The following is a 14,277-nucleotide window of genomic DNA, read 5'->3' as shown; positions in this document are numbered from 1 at the left end:
CACCCTGGTTAGACCCCCAACTGAAAGGAGAAAGACCCCTGTCAGCTTCAAGAGGCCGCAGGCACACTTTGACCCCCAGGGTCTGTTGAAATAGTCCATGGACTCCCGCTCTCCCACAGCCACGCCTTCTGACAAAAACACACAGCCTCGACGAGACCTGCCTCCGGGCCTTGGCTGTGACATCTCCGTGCACCTCGAGACTCTGTCAGCTACCAGTATATCTGATGGGCATTTGGGGTCACTCGCAGCACTTCCGGAAGCAAGGGAACTCCCATGGTCGGGCCGACACCGACCGGCAGCTGTCTACTGCCAAGATGCAGCCTGAAACCACTCAAAGGGCTAACGAACGTGGGTCCACGTGCCACTTCTCGCCAACTAGACCTAATCACTCTCCATTGACCCGTGGGAATGCCCACCACTGGAAGTGGCGGGAGTCAGCCACCATGACCCATGTCGGATCCCCATGGCGGAGACTACTCCACATGCCCAGCCACGTCTCAGGCAACTCCCATCTTGAATGTTCACGGCCCTGACCCCTAAGGAAACTCTCAAACCCTTGAAAGCCTCGTCCTACGTGCCCTCCTCCAGCCCACAGGGCGACACGACCCTACTGGAAACCACAAACATCTTCAGAACACGGGAACACTGAACACCAGGGAAGGCAGACCACAAGCCTGTCTCCTTCGTTGATGCTGATCCCACCCCATGCATCCTGGTAATTCTCCACTGCCACAGTGACACTACCGAGTAACTCACAGTGATCAAAGCATGGTCCCCGAGGACCACAGACAGACTTGCAACGGAAGACCTCTGCAATGTGAGGGGACTTGGAAGCCTGAAAGGGAAAAGTGGCTGGCCACGGCAGCACAGCAGGTATGGCAATGGGGCCCCCATCTCTGCCCCACCAATGGGCTGCTCCAGATAAAACTCTGGCTGTTCGAAAGGCCTGCGTGCTACACTGGCCGGTCGCGTCATTCCCCCACGGGAGAAACACTTTCGCTTTACACATTGCCAAACAAGGGAACAAAGCGACCAAAGGGGATGTTCGCATAACTCAACTACCTTCAAGGAGGCCGGCACAGACGCCTCACCATGTCGATCTTCCCTACTTCCCGCAAGACACCCTTTGGGTGTCATTCCTCGGGCAACGGGATCGCAACTCTACACAAGTTACCTACCTCAACTCACCCACTTGAACTGCCAAAGCCATCTGCTCCATAGGCAGCTTATGCCAGCCCATCACGAACAAGACACATTCTTGGGAAGCCGAGGCCAGCGACTGCATCACAATGATGACAGCCCATCCCACGACATCACACAGGACCCTTTCTCATGATACCTTACCTTTCTTTCCAGGCCAGGAGCCACCACCCAGGCTGAAATGCTTCACTCGATCCACACCCCACTCCACGAACATCCACTTAGCGCCAACAGTGTGCCGACAACTTCAGCAGAGGAGCTGACAGTGGCAGCACTGAGGCCTAAACCATCAGCCCCCTTCCGCCATCGCCCAAATCCAGCCCAGGCCCACCCACTGCTCTAGCCACACCGGGCAGTCAAGAACCTTACTGCGCGAAACACAACAACAGAGAGGGCCACAGGCCTGGCCTGAGGCTCCAGGCTCCCTCCAGGGAAGCTTGCTCATTTTGGCTTCCATAATCAACCTCGGAAGTGGCATGCACAAAGCGTGATCCTGTCCAAAAATCAACTCTCCAACCTGCAAGCTTACTGGGTCTATTCCAAAACACACTCCGACCCTGAAGAATAGCAGGAAAGCCTGCCCTCTTGCATTCCCTCAACGGCCTTTTGGAAGGGACCGGGGATTCATAGATGACCCAGCTTATGGGCAGACATGGTCGACCCTCAGACAGGAGCCCCTCCAATGATGGAGCCCTTAGTGGTGTTTGCATGCCTGTCAGCAGGGGACGTTGTCACTCACTCCTAACTGTCCCGTACTCCCGAGAGAGGAAACGTGCTGGACCACAGTTTCGATGAAGAGACGGTAGAGCGTTCTCACTCATTTTGTTCAGATTTTCCAAGGAATGCATACAAGGGTGTCATCATCAATCCAAGCACATGCTGGGACGCTGCAGAACACAAAAGGGAAGGCCATGGTTCTCTGCAGAGGAGCCATGACCTGGAAGTACTCCAAGTGCCTGGGGAATCCACAGTCCTCAGGCCACTCAGCAGGACCAACAATCAATCCACTCTTGCAACCATTGGGCCCATCTGTGGAAATCCTAATATCCAATGACACATCTTAGTATGGGTGAATGCCTACCGTCCTGATATATCCACAGCCATGCTCGGCAACATGCACCCGCCCCAATTTTTCAGGTTCTCCTTAGCACATCCAGTCATCAGACAATGCGAAGGTCTTCTTCTCTGCCAACAGCCAGCCTTACGCTGCAACTGCACCTGAGAAGTGGACAGAAATCACGCAGGTTTCTAAATTGCACCAGGGTCCTCAGAGAACATGATTTTTGTGAACACTTAATCTGGGCGTGAGCCTGGAACCTGCTTCTCAAGTACCACTATCCCTTACCGAAAACTGATTGTGTGTCTCACAGCACGACTGAGGGAAGTTCCGCACATACGTTGCTCGGTGTGTGAGAGGCCGTATGTGTGTATTCACACGTGTGGGCGTGTGTGACTGTGACTGTGCACGAGGGTGAGTTTGTGGATTCCTGTGTGTGCCGCTAAATACGCGTCTTGGTCTCTGGGCGTCCCTGTGGCCCTTTGCAGACGCCCCTAACAGTAAACGTCATAGTTTATACACAGCACCCTGGTTGGACCACCAACTGAAAGGAGAAAGACCCCTGTCAGCTTCATGAGGCCGCATGCGAACTTTGACCCGAAGGCTGTCGAAATAGGCCACAGACTCCGGCTCTCCCACAGCCACGCCTTCTGACCAAAGCACAAAGACTGGACGAGACCTCCCTGCCGGCCGTGGTTGTCACACCTATGTGGACCTGGAGATCCTGCCACCTACCACCACATCTGATGTGCCCTTGGGGTCACTCCCAGTGCTCCCGGAAGCAAGGTAACCTCCCATGGGCGGGCTGACACCGACCTGCAGTTGGCGACAGGCACGATGCAGCCTGGCACTTCTCAAGGGCTTAATGGACTTCGTCCCAAGTGCCTCATCTCGCCAACTAGACCAAATCACTTTCCATGACCCCTTGGGAAGCCCTCAATGGGAAGTGTTGGGCTTTAGCAACCATGACACAGGTTGGAACCCCACAGCGGAAATTAGGCCACCTTCCCGGCCACGTAGAGGCAAGCTTCCAACTGGTAGGGTTTGCGGCCCTGACCACTGAGGAAACGCTCAAACGCTACACAGCCTCGTCCTAAGTGCCCTCCTCCTGCCTGCAGGGCGACTCGACTCTACTTGAAGCCACAGACATCATGCGAACACGGAGACACTGAACAGCAGGGAAGACACACCGCAAGCCTGTCTGCTTTGATGATGCCCACCCCACCCCATGCATCCTGGCAATTCTCCACTGCCACAGCGACAGTACCGAGGAGCTCACAGTGATCAAAGGCACTGTCCCCGAAGACCACAGACAGACTTTCAACGGAAAACCTTTGCCACACGAGGGGACCTGGAACCTTGAAAGGGCACAGTGGCTGTCCACGACAGTGCGCCTGGTGTCGCAACAGTGCCCCCACATCTGTGCCCCCAATGGACTGCTCCAGATAAAACTCTGGCTGTTCGCAAGCCGAGTCATGCCCGCCCGGGAGAAACACTTTCGCTTTGCACATTCCCAAACAAGGGAACAAAGCGGTCAAAGGGGACGTTCGCATAACTAAACATCCTCCAAGGAGGCCAGCATATACGCGTCACCATGTCAATCTTCTTTATGTCTCGCAAGACACGCTTTGAGTGTCTTTCCTCTGGCAATCGGATTCCAAATCTACACAGTTACCTACCTCACCTCATCCACCTGAACTGCCAAAGCCATCCCCTCCATAGGCAGCTGATGCCAGCCAATCACGAACATGACACATGCTTGGGAAGCCGAGGCCAGACCCTGCAACCCAATTATGATAGCCTAATCCACGAAATCACAAAGGACATGTCCACATCTTCCCTTACCTTCCTGTGCGGGCCATCAGTGATCCACGCAAGTTTAAATTCACCACTTGTTCCTGTCCCCACTCCACGATGACCCACTTGGCATCAAAACTGTGCCGGGAGTTAAAGTAGAGAAGCAAACAAGGGCAGCAGCGAGGCCTAATCCTTCAGCCGCTTTCTTCCTATGCCCAACCGAGCTCACCCCTGCCCATTGCTCCAGCCTCACTAGGCACTCGAGAACCTCACCGTGAAAAACGCAAGAACAGGGAGGTCCACAGACCTGTCCTGAGATTCAAGGCACCAACCAGGGACGCTTGCTCATTTTGGCTTCCAGAAACAACCCCCAAAATGGCATGCACGAAGCGTGATCCTGGCCAAAACTCACCTCCCAACTGCAAGCTAACTGGGCCTAGACCAGCACACACTCCGACTCTTAAGACCAGCAGGAGAGCCTGGCCCCTCGCATCCCCTCAACAACCATTCAGCAGGGACCCGGGATTCACAGATAACACAGCTTATGTGCAGACACGGTCAACCCTCAGACAGGAGCCCCTCCAATACTGGAGTCCTTGGTGGTGTTTGCATGCATGTCGGCGGGAGAGGCTGGCACTCATTCCGAACTGTCCTCTCCCCCTGAGAGAGGAAACGTGCTGAACCTCAGTTTCGATGAGGAGACGGTAGAGTGTTCTCACTCAGTTGGTTCAGATTTTCCAAGAAATGCATGCAAGGGTGTCATCATCGATCCAAGCACATGCTGGGACGCTGCAGAACACAACGGGGTGTGCGCGGGTCTCTGTACAGGAGCCATGAGCCTGGGCTACCTCAAAAGCCTGGAGAATCCACAGCCATCAGGCCACTCAGCAAGAGGAAAAATCAAACCACTCTTGCAGCCATTGGGCCCGTCTGAGGAAAACCTAATACCTAATGGCACATTTGGGGTGCTTGAATACCTACCATCCTGAGTTATCCACAACCATGCTCGGGGACATGGGCCCGCCTCACTTTTTCCAGTTCTTCTTAGCACGTCCAGTCATCAGAGCACACGAAGGTCTTCTTGTTTGTGCCGACGGCCAGCCTTTCCCAGCAACTGCCCCTGGGATGTGGACAGAAATCACCGAGGCTTCATAAGTGGACCGGTGTCCTCAGAGGACATGATCCATAAAAACATTTACCTGGCCTTGAGCTCTGAAACTGCTTCCCAAGGACCTCTATCCCTTACCGAGAATTGACTGCATGTCTGATAGTACGACTGCAGGAAGTTAGGCACATACGTTGGCCGGTGTGTGAGAGGCTGTATATGTGTCCTGACGCTTGTGGGCATGTGTGACTGTGACTGCGCATGCGGACGTGCTTGTGGGTTTCTCTGTGTGCCGCTGAATACGCGTCTTGGTCTCTGTGTGTCCCTATGGCCCTGTGAAGAGGAGTCCAACAATAAAAGAAATAGTTTATACACAGCACCCTGGTTAGACCCCCAACTGAAAGGAGAAAGACCCCTGTCAGCTTCAAGAGGCCGCAGGCACACTTTGACCCCCAGGGTCTGTTGAAATAGTCCATGGACTCCCGCTCTCCCACAGCCACGCCTTCTGACAAAAACACACAGCCTCGACGAGACGTGCCTCCGGGCCTTGGCTGTGACATCTCCGTGCACCTCGAGACTCTGTCAGCTACCAGTATATCTGATGGGCATTTGGGGTCACTCGCAGCACTTCCGGAAGCAAGGGAACTCCCATGGTCGGGCCGACACCGACCGGCAGCTGTCTACTGCCAAGATGCAGCCTGAAACCACTCAAGGGGCTAACGAACGTGGGCCCACGTGCCACTTCTCGCCAACTAGGCCTAATCACTTTCCATTGACCCGTGGGTATGCCAACCACTGGAAGTGGCGGGAGTCAGCCACCATGACCCATGTCGGATCCCCATGGCGGAGACTACTCCACATGCCCAGCCACGTCTCAGGCAGCTCCCATCTTGAATGTTCACGGCCCTGACCCCTAAGGAAACTCTCAAACCCTTGAGAGCCTCGTCCTACATGCCCTCCTCCAGCCCAAAGGGCGACACGACCCTACTGGAAACCACAAACATCTTCAGAACACGGGAACACTGAACACCAGGGAAGACAGACCACAAGCCTGTCTCCTTCGTTGATGCTGATCCCATCCCATGCATCCTGGAAATTCTCCACTGCCACAGTGACACTACCGAGTAACTCACAGTGATCAAAGGCATGGTCCCCGAGGACCCCAGACAGACTTGCAACGGAAGACCTCTGCCATGCGAGGGGACTTGGAAGCCTGAAAGGGAAAAGTGGCTGGCCACGGCAGCACAGCAGGTATGGCAATGGGGCCCCGATCTCTGCCCAACCAATGGACTGCTCCAGATAAAACTCTGGCTGTTCGAAAGGCCTGCGTGCTACACTGGCCGGTCGCGTCATTCCCCCACGGGAGAAACACTTTCGCTTTACACATTGCCAAACAAGGGGACAAAGCGGCCAAAGGGGATGTTCGCATAACTAAACATCCTACAAGGAGGCCAGCATATACGCGTCACCATGTCCATCTTCTTTATGTCTCGCAAGATACCCTTTGAGTGTCTTTCCTCTGGCAATGTGATTCCAAATCTATAGAGTTACCTACCCCACCTCATCCACCTGAACTGCCAAAGCCATCCCCTGCTTAGGCAGCTGATGACAGCCAATCACGAACATGACACATCTTTGGGAAGCCGAGGCCAGCCCCTGCAACCCAATTATGATAGCCTAATCCAGGACATCACAAAGGACATGTCCACATCTTCCCTTACCTTCCTGTGCGGGCCATCAGTGATCCACGCAGGTTTAAATTCAGCACTTGTTCCTGTCCCCACTCCACGATGACCCACTTGGCATCAACACTGTGCCGGGGGTTAAAGTAGAGAAGCAAACAAGGGCAGCAGCGAGGCCTAATCCTTCAGCCGCTTTCCTCCTATGCCCAACCGAGCTCACCCCTGCCCATTGCTCCAGCCTCACTAGGCACTTGAGAAGCTCACCGTGAAAAACGCAAGAACAGGGAGGTCCACAGACCTGTCCTGAGTTTCAAGGCACCAACCAGGGACGCTTGCTCATTTTGGCTTCCAGAATCAACCCCCAAAATGGCATGCACGAAGCGTGATCCTGGCCAAAACTCACCTCCCAACTGCAAGCTAACTGGGCCTAGACCAGCACACACTCTGACTCTTAAGCCCAGCAGGAGAGCCTGGCCCCTCGCATTCCCTCAACAGCCATTCAGCAGGGACCCGGGATTCACAGATAACACAGCTTATGTGCAGACACGGTCAACCCTCAGACAGGAGCCCCTCCAATACTGGAGTCCTTGGTGGTGTTTGCATGCATGTCGGCGGGAGAGGCTGGCCCTCATTCCGAACTGTCCTCTCCCCCTGAGAGAGGAAACGTGCTGAACCTCAGTTTCGATGAGGAGACGGTAGAGTGTTCTCACTCATTTGGTTCAGATTTTCCAAGAAATGCATGCAAGGATGTCATCATCGATCCAAGCACATGCTGGGACGCTGCAGAACACAACGGGATGTGCGCGGGTCTCTGTACAGGAGCCATGAGCCTGGGCTACCTCAAAAGCCTGGAGAATCCACAGCCATCAGGCCACTCAGCAAGAGGAAAAATCAAACCACTCTTGCAGCCATTGGGCCCGTTTGAGGAAAACCTAATACCTAATGGCACATTTGGGGTGCTTGAATACCTACCATCCTGAGTTATCCACGACCATGCTCGGGGACATGGGCCCGCCTCACTTTTTTCAGTTCTCCTTAGCACGTCCAGTCATCAGAGCACACGAAGGTCTTCTTGTTTGTGCCGACGGCCAGCCTTTCCCAGCAAGTGCCCCTGAGAAGTGGACAGAAATCACCGAGGCTTCATAAGTGGACCGGTGTCCTCAGAGGACATGATCCATAAAAACATTTACCTGGCCTTGAGCTCTGAAACTGCTTCCCAAGGACCTCTATCCCTTACCGAGAATTGACTGCATGTCTGATAGTACGACTGCAGGAAGTTAGGCACATACGTTGGCCGGTGTGTGAGAGGCTGTATGTGTGTGTTCACGCGTGTGGGCATGTGTGACTGTGACTGCGCATGCGGACGTGCTTGTGGGTTTCTCTGTGTGCCGCTGAATACGCGTCTTGGTCTCTGTGTGTCCCTATGGCCCTGTGAAGAGGAGTCCAACAATAAAAGAAATAGTTTATACACAGCACCCTGGTTAGACCCCCAACTGAAAGGAGAAAGACCCCTGTCAGCTTCAAGAGGCCGCAGGCACACTTTGACCCCCAGGGTCTGTTGAAATAGTCCATGGACTCCCGCTCTCCCACAGCCACGCTTTCTGACAAAAACACACAGCCTCGACGAGACCTGCCTCCGGGCCTTGGCTGTGACATCTACGTGCACCTCGAGACATTGTCAGCTACCAGTATATCTGATGGGCATTTGGGGTCACTCGCAGCACTTCCGGAAGCAAGGGAACTCCCATGGTCGGGCCGACACCGACCGGCAGCTGTCTACTGCCAAGATGCAGCCTGAAACCACTCAAGGGGCTAACGAACGTGGGCCCACGTGCCACTTCTCGCCAACTAGGCCTAATCACTTTCCATTGACCCGTGGGTATGCCCACCACTGGAAGTGGCGGGAGTCAGCCGCCATGACCCATGTCGGATCCCCATGGCGGAGACTACTCCACATGCCCAGCCACGTCTCAGGCAGCTCCCATCTTGAATGTTCACGGCCCTGACCCCTAAGGAAACTCTCAAACCCTTGAGAGCTTCGTCCTACATGCCCTCCTCCAGCCCACAGGGAGACACGACCCTACTGGAAACCACAAACATCTTCAGAACACGGGGACACTGAACACCAGGGAAGACAGACCACAAGCCTGTCTCCTTCCTTGATGCTGATCCCACCCCATGCATCCTGGAAATTCTCCACTGCCACAGTGACACTACCGAGTAACTCACAGTGATCAAAGGCATGGTCCCCGAGGACCACAGACAGACTTGCAACGGAAGAACTCTGCCATGCGAGGGGACTTGGAAGCCTGAAAGGGAAAAGTGGCTGGCCACGGCAGCACAGCAGGTATGGCAATGGGGCCCCCATCTCTGCCCCACCAATGGACTGCTCCAGATAAAACTCTGGCTGTTCGAAAGGCCTGCGTGCTACACTGGCCGGTCGCGTCATTCCCCCATGGGAGAAACACTTTCGCTTTACACATTGCCAAACAAGGGAACAAAGCGGCCAAAGGGGATGTCCGCATAACTCAACTACCTCCAAGGAGGCCGGCACAGACGCCTCACCATGTCGATCTTCCCTACTTCCCGCAAGACACCATTTTGGTGTCATTCCTCGGGCAACGGGATCGCAACTCTACACAAGTTACCTACCTCAACTCACCCACTTGAACTGCCAAAGCCATCTGCTCAATAGGCAGCTTATGCCAGCCCATCACGAACAAGACACATTCTTGGGAAGCCGAGGCCAGCGACTGCAACCCAATGATGACAGCCCATCCCACGACATCACACAGGACCTTTTCTCATGATACCTTACCTTTCTCTCCAGGCCAGGAGCCACCACCCAGGCTGAAATGCTTCACTCGATCCACACCCCACTCCACGAACATCCACTTAGCGCCAACAGTGTGCCGACAACTTCAGCAGAGGAGCTGACAGGGGCAGCACTGAGGCCTAAACCATCAGCCCCCTTCCGCCATCGCCCAAATCCAGCCCACGCCCACCCACTGCTCCAGCCACACCGGGCAGTCAAGAACCTCACTGCTCGAAACACAACAACAGAGAGGGCCACAGGCCTGGCCTGAGGCTCCAGGCTCCCTCCAGGGAAGCTTGCTCATTTTGGTTTCCATAATCAACCTCGGAAGTGGCATGCACAAAGCGTGATCCTGTCCAAAAATCAACTCTCCAAGCAGCAAGTTTACTGGGTCTATACCAGAACACACTCCGACCCTGAAGACTAGCAGGAAAGCCTGCCCTCTTGCATTCCCTCAACGGCCTTTTAGCAGGGACCGGGGATTCATAGATGACCCAGCTTATGGGCAGACATGGTCGACCCTCAGACAGGAGCCCCTCCAATGCTGGAGCCCTTAGTGGTGTTTGCATGCCTGTCAGCAGGGGACGTTGGCCCTCACTCCTAACTGTCCCGTACTCCCGAGAGAGGAAACGTGCTGGACCTCAGTTTCGATGAGGAGACGGTAGAGCGTTCTCACTCATTTTGTTCAAATTTTCCATGGAATGCATACAAGGGTGTCATCATCGATCCAAGCACATGCTGGGACGCTGCAGAACACAAAAGGGAAGGCCGTGGGTCTCTGCACAGGAGCCATGACCTGGAAGTACTCCAAGTGCCTGGGGAATCCACAGTCCTCAGGCCACTCAGCAGGACCAACAATCAATCCACTCTTGCAACCATTGGGCCCATCTGTGGAAATCCTAATATCCAATGGCACATCTTAGTATGGGTGAATGCCTAGTCCTGAGATATCCACAGCCATGCTCGGCAAAGTGCACCCGCCCCACTTTTTCCAGTTCTCCTTAGCACATGCAGTCGTCAGACAATGCGAAGGATTTCTTCTCTGACAACAGCCAGCCTTACGCTGCAACAGCACCTGAGAAGTGGACAGAAATCACGCAGGTTTCTAAATTGCACCAGGGTCCTCAGAGAACATGATTTTTGTGAACACTTAACCTGGGCGTGAGCCTGGAACCTGCTTCCCAAGTACCACTATCCCTTACCGAAAACTGATTGTGTGTCTCACAGCACGACTGAAGGAAGTTACGCACGTACGTTGCTCGGTGTGTGAGAGGCTGTATGTGTGTATTCACACGTGTGGGCGTGTGTGACTGTGACTGTGCACGAGGATGAGTTTGTGGATTCCTGTGTGTGCCGCTAAATACGCGTCTTGGTCTCTGGGTGTCCCTGTGGCCCTTTGCAGACGCCTCTAACAGTAAACGTCATAGTTTATACACAGCACCCTGGGTGGACCCCCAACTGAAAGGAGAAAGACCCCTGTCAGCTTCATGAGGCCGCATGCGAACTTTGACCCGAAGGCTGTCGAAATAGGCCACAGACTCCGGCTCTCCCACAGCCACGCCTTCTGACCAAAGCACAAAGACTGGACGAGACCTCCCTCCCGGCCGTTGGTGTCACCCCTATGTGGACCTGGAGATCCTGCCACCTACCAGCACATCTGATGTGCCCTTGGTGTCACTCCCAGTGCTCCCGGAAGCAAGGTAACCTCCCATGGGCGGGCTGACACCGACCTGCAGTTGCCGACTGGCACGATGCAGCCTGGCACTTCTCAAGGGCTTAATGGACTTCGGCCCAAGTGCCTCATCTCGCCAACTAGACCAAATCACTTTCCATGACCCCTTGGGAAGCCCTCAATGGGAAGTGTTGGGCTTTAGCAACCATGACACAGGTTGGAACCCCACAGCGGAAATTAGGCCACCTTCCCGGCCACGTAGAGGCAGGCTTCCAACTGGTAGGGTTTGCGGCCCTGACCACTGAGGAAACGCTCAAACGCTACAAAGCCTCGTCCTAAGTGCCCTCCTCCTGCCTGCAGGGCGACTCGACTCTACTTGAAGCCACAGACATCATGCGAACACGGAGACACTGAACAGCATTGAAGACACACCTCAAGCCTGTCTGCTTTGATGATGCCCACCCCACCCCATGCATCCTGGCAATTCTCCACTGCCACAGCGACACTACCGAGGAACTCACACTGATCAAAGGCACTGTCCCGGAAGACCACAGACAGACTTTCAACGGAAAACCTTTGCCACACGAGAGGACCTTGAAACTTGAAAGGGCACAGTGGCTGTCCACGAAGTGCGTCTGGTGTCGCAACAGTGCCCCCACCTCTGTGCCCCCAACGGACTGCTCCAGATAAAACTCTGGCTATTCGCAAGCCGAGTCATGCCCCCCCCGGGGGAAGCACTTTCGCTTTGCACATTCCCAAACAAGGGAACAAAGCGGCCAAAGGGGATGTTCGCATAACTAAACATCCTGCAAGGAGGCCAGCATATACGCGTCACCATGTCAATCTTCTTTATGTCTCGCAAGACACGCTTTGAGTGTCTTTCCTCTGGCAATCGGATTCCAAATCTACACAGTTACCTACTTCACCTCATCCACCTGAACTGCCAAAGACATCCCCTCCATAGGCAGCTGATGCCAGCCAATCACGAATATGACACATCCTTGGGAAGCCGAGGCCAGCCCCTGCAACCCAAATATGATAGCCTAATCCACGACATCACAAAGGACATGTCCACATCTTCCCTTACCTTCCTGTGCGGGCCATCAGTGATCCACGCAGGTTTAAATTCAACACTTGTTCCTGTCCCCACTCCACGATGACCCACTTGGCATCAACACTGTGCCGGGAGTTAAAGTAGAGAGCAAGCAAGGGCAGCAGCGAGGCCTAATCCTTCAGCCGCTTTCCTCCGATGCCCACCCGAGCTCACCCCTGCCCATTGCTCCAGCCTCACTAGGCACTCGAGAACCTCACCGTGAAAAACGCAAGAACAGGGAGGTCCACAGACCTGTCCTGAGATTCAAGGCACCAACCAGGGACGCTTGCTCATTTTGGCTTCCAGAATCAACCCCCAAAATGGCATGCACGAAGCGTGATCCTGGCCAAAACTCACCTCCCAACTGCAAGCTAACTGGGCCTAGACCAGCACACACTCCGACTCTTAAGACCAGCAGGAGAGCCTGGCCCCTCGCATTCCCTCAACAGCCATTAAGCAGGGACCCGGGATTCACAGATAACACAGCTTATGTGCAGACACGGTCAACCCTCAGACAGGAGCCCCTCCAATACTGGAGTCCTTGGTGGTGTTTGCATGCATGTCGGCGGGAGAGGCTGGCCCTCATTCCGAACTGTCCTCTCCCCCTGAGAGAGGAAACGTGCTGAACCTCAGTTTCGATGAGGAGACGGTAGAGTGTTCTCACTCATTTGGTTCAGATTTTCCAAGAAATGCATGCAAGGGTGTCATCATCGATCCAAGCACATGCTGGGACGCTGCAGAACACAACGGGGTGTGCGCGGGTCTCTGTAGAGGAGCCATGAGCCTGGGCTACCTCAAAAGCCTGGAGAATCCACAGCCATCAGGCCACTCAGCAAGAGGAAAAATCAAACCACTCTTGCAGCCATTGGGCCCGTCTGAGGAAAACCTAATACCTAATGGCACATTTGGGGTGCTTGAATACCTACCATCCTGAGTTATCCACGACCATGCTCGGGGACATGGGCCCGCCTCACTTTTTTCAGTTCTCCTTAGCACGTCCAGTCATCAGAGCACACGAAGGTCTTCTTGTTTGTGCCGACGGCCAGCCTTTCCCAGCAAGTGCCCCTGAGAAGTGGACAGAAATCACCGAGGCTTCATAAGTGGACCGGTGTCCTCAGAGGACATGATCCATAAAAACATTTACCTGCCCTTGAGCTCTGAAACTGCTTCCCAAGGACCTCTATCCCTTACCGAGAATTGACTGCATGTCTGATAGTACGACTGCAGGAAGTTAGGCACATACGTTGGCCGGTGTGTGAGAGCCTGTATATGTGTGCTCACGCGTGTGGGCATGTGTGACTGTGACTGCGGATGCGGACGTGCTTGTGGGTTTCTCTGTGTGCCGCTGAATACGCGTCTTGGTCTCTGTGTGTCCCTATGGCCTTGTGAAGAGGAGTCCACCAATAAAAGAAATAGTTTATACACAGCACCCTGGTTAGACCCCCAACTGAAAGGAGAAAGACCCCTGTCAGCTTCAAGAGGCCGCAGGCACACTTTGACCCCCAGGGTCTGTTGAAATAGTCCATGGACTCCCGCTCTCCCACAGCCACGTCTTCTGACAAAAACACACAGCCTCGACGAGACCTGCCTCCGGGCCTTGGCTGTGACATCTCCGTGCACCTCGAGACTCTGTCAGCTACCAGTATATCTGATGGGCATTTGGGGTCACTCGCAGCACTTCCGGAAGCAAGGGAACTCCCATGGTCGGGCCGACACCGACCGGCAGCTGTCTACTGCCAAGATGCAGCCTGAAAACACTCAAGGGGCTAACGAACGTGGGCCCACGTGCCACTTCTCGCCAACTAGGCCTAATCACTTTCCATTGACCCGTGGGAATGCCCACCACTGGAAGTGGC

General features: G+C 54.5%; 5 non-coding genes across 5 annotated transcripts; all 5 read right to left on the bottom strand.

Moving 5' to 3' along the window:
- Nucleotides 1-1,977: 1,977 nt before the first annotated feature.
- On the bottom strand, nt 1,978-2,070 carry LOC137754444 (small nucleolar RNA SNORD116). Its single transcript, XR_011071852.1, has one exon. It is a non-coding gene; the product is annotated as a small nucleolar RNA SNORD116 (small nucleolar RNA).
- A 2,663-nt stretch (nt 2,071-4,733) lies between these two features.
- On the bottom strand, nt 4,734-4,826 carry LOC137750499 (small nucleolar RNA SNORD116). The gene has a single exon (XR_011070465.1). It is a non-coding gene; the product is annotated as a small nucleolar RNA SNORD116 (small nucleolar RNA).
- A 2,685-nt stretch (nt 4,827-7,511) lies between these two features.
- LOC137749927 (small nucleolar RNA SNORD116) lies at nt 7,512-7,604 on the bottom strand. Its single transcript, XR_011070324.1, has one exon. It is a non-coding gene; the product is annotated as a small nucleolar RNA SNORD116 (small nucleolar RNA).
- A 2,688-nt stretch (nt 7,605-10,292) lies between these two features.
- On the bottom strand, nt 10,293-10,385 carry LOC137776883 (small nucleolar RNA SNORD116). Its single transcript, XR_011076342.1, has one exon. It is a non-coding gene; the product is annotated as a small nucleolar RNA SNORD116 (small nucleolar RNA).
- Nucleotides 10,386-13,045: 2,660 nt separating this feature from the next.
- LOC137749798 (small nucleolar RNA SNORD116) lies at nt 13,046-13,138 on the bottom strand. Its single transcript, XR_011070285.1, has one exon. It is a non-coding gene; the product is annotated as a small nucleolar RNA SNORD116 (small nucleolar RNA).
- Nucleotides 13,139-14,277: the final 1,139 nt, after the last annotated feature.

This window comes from Eschrichtius robustus, chromosome 1, assembly GCF_028021215.1.
Source record: "Eschrichtius robustus isolate mEscRob2 chromosome 1, mEscRob2.pri, whole genome shotgun sequence".
NCBI lineage: Eukaryota > Metazoa > Chordata > Mammalia > Artiodactyla > Eschrichtiidae > Eschrichtius > Eschrichtius robustus.
Note: the sequence above shows the minus strand (reverse complement) of the source record. Positions and strands in the feature narration are given on the sequence as shown.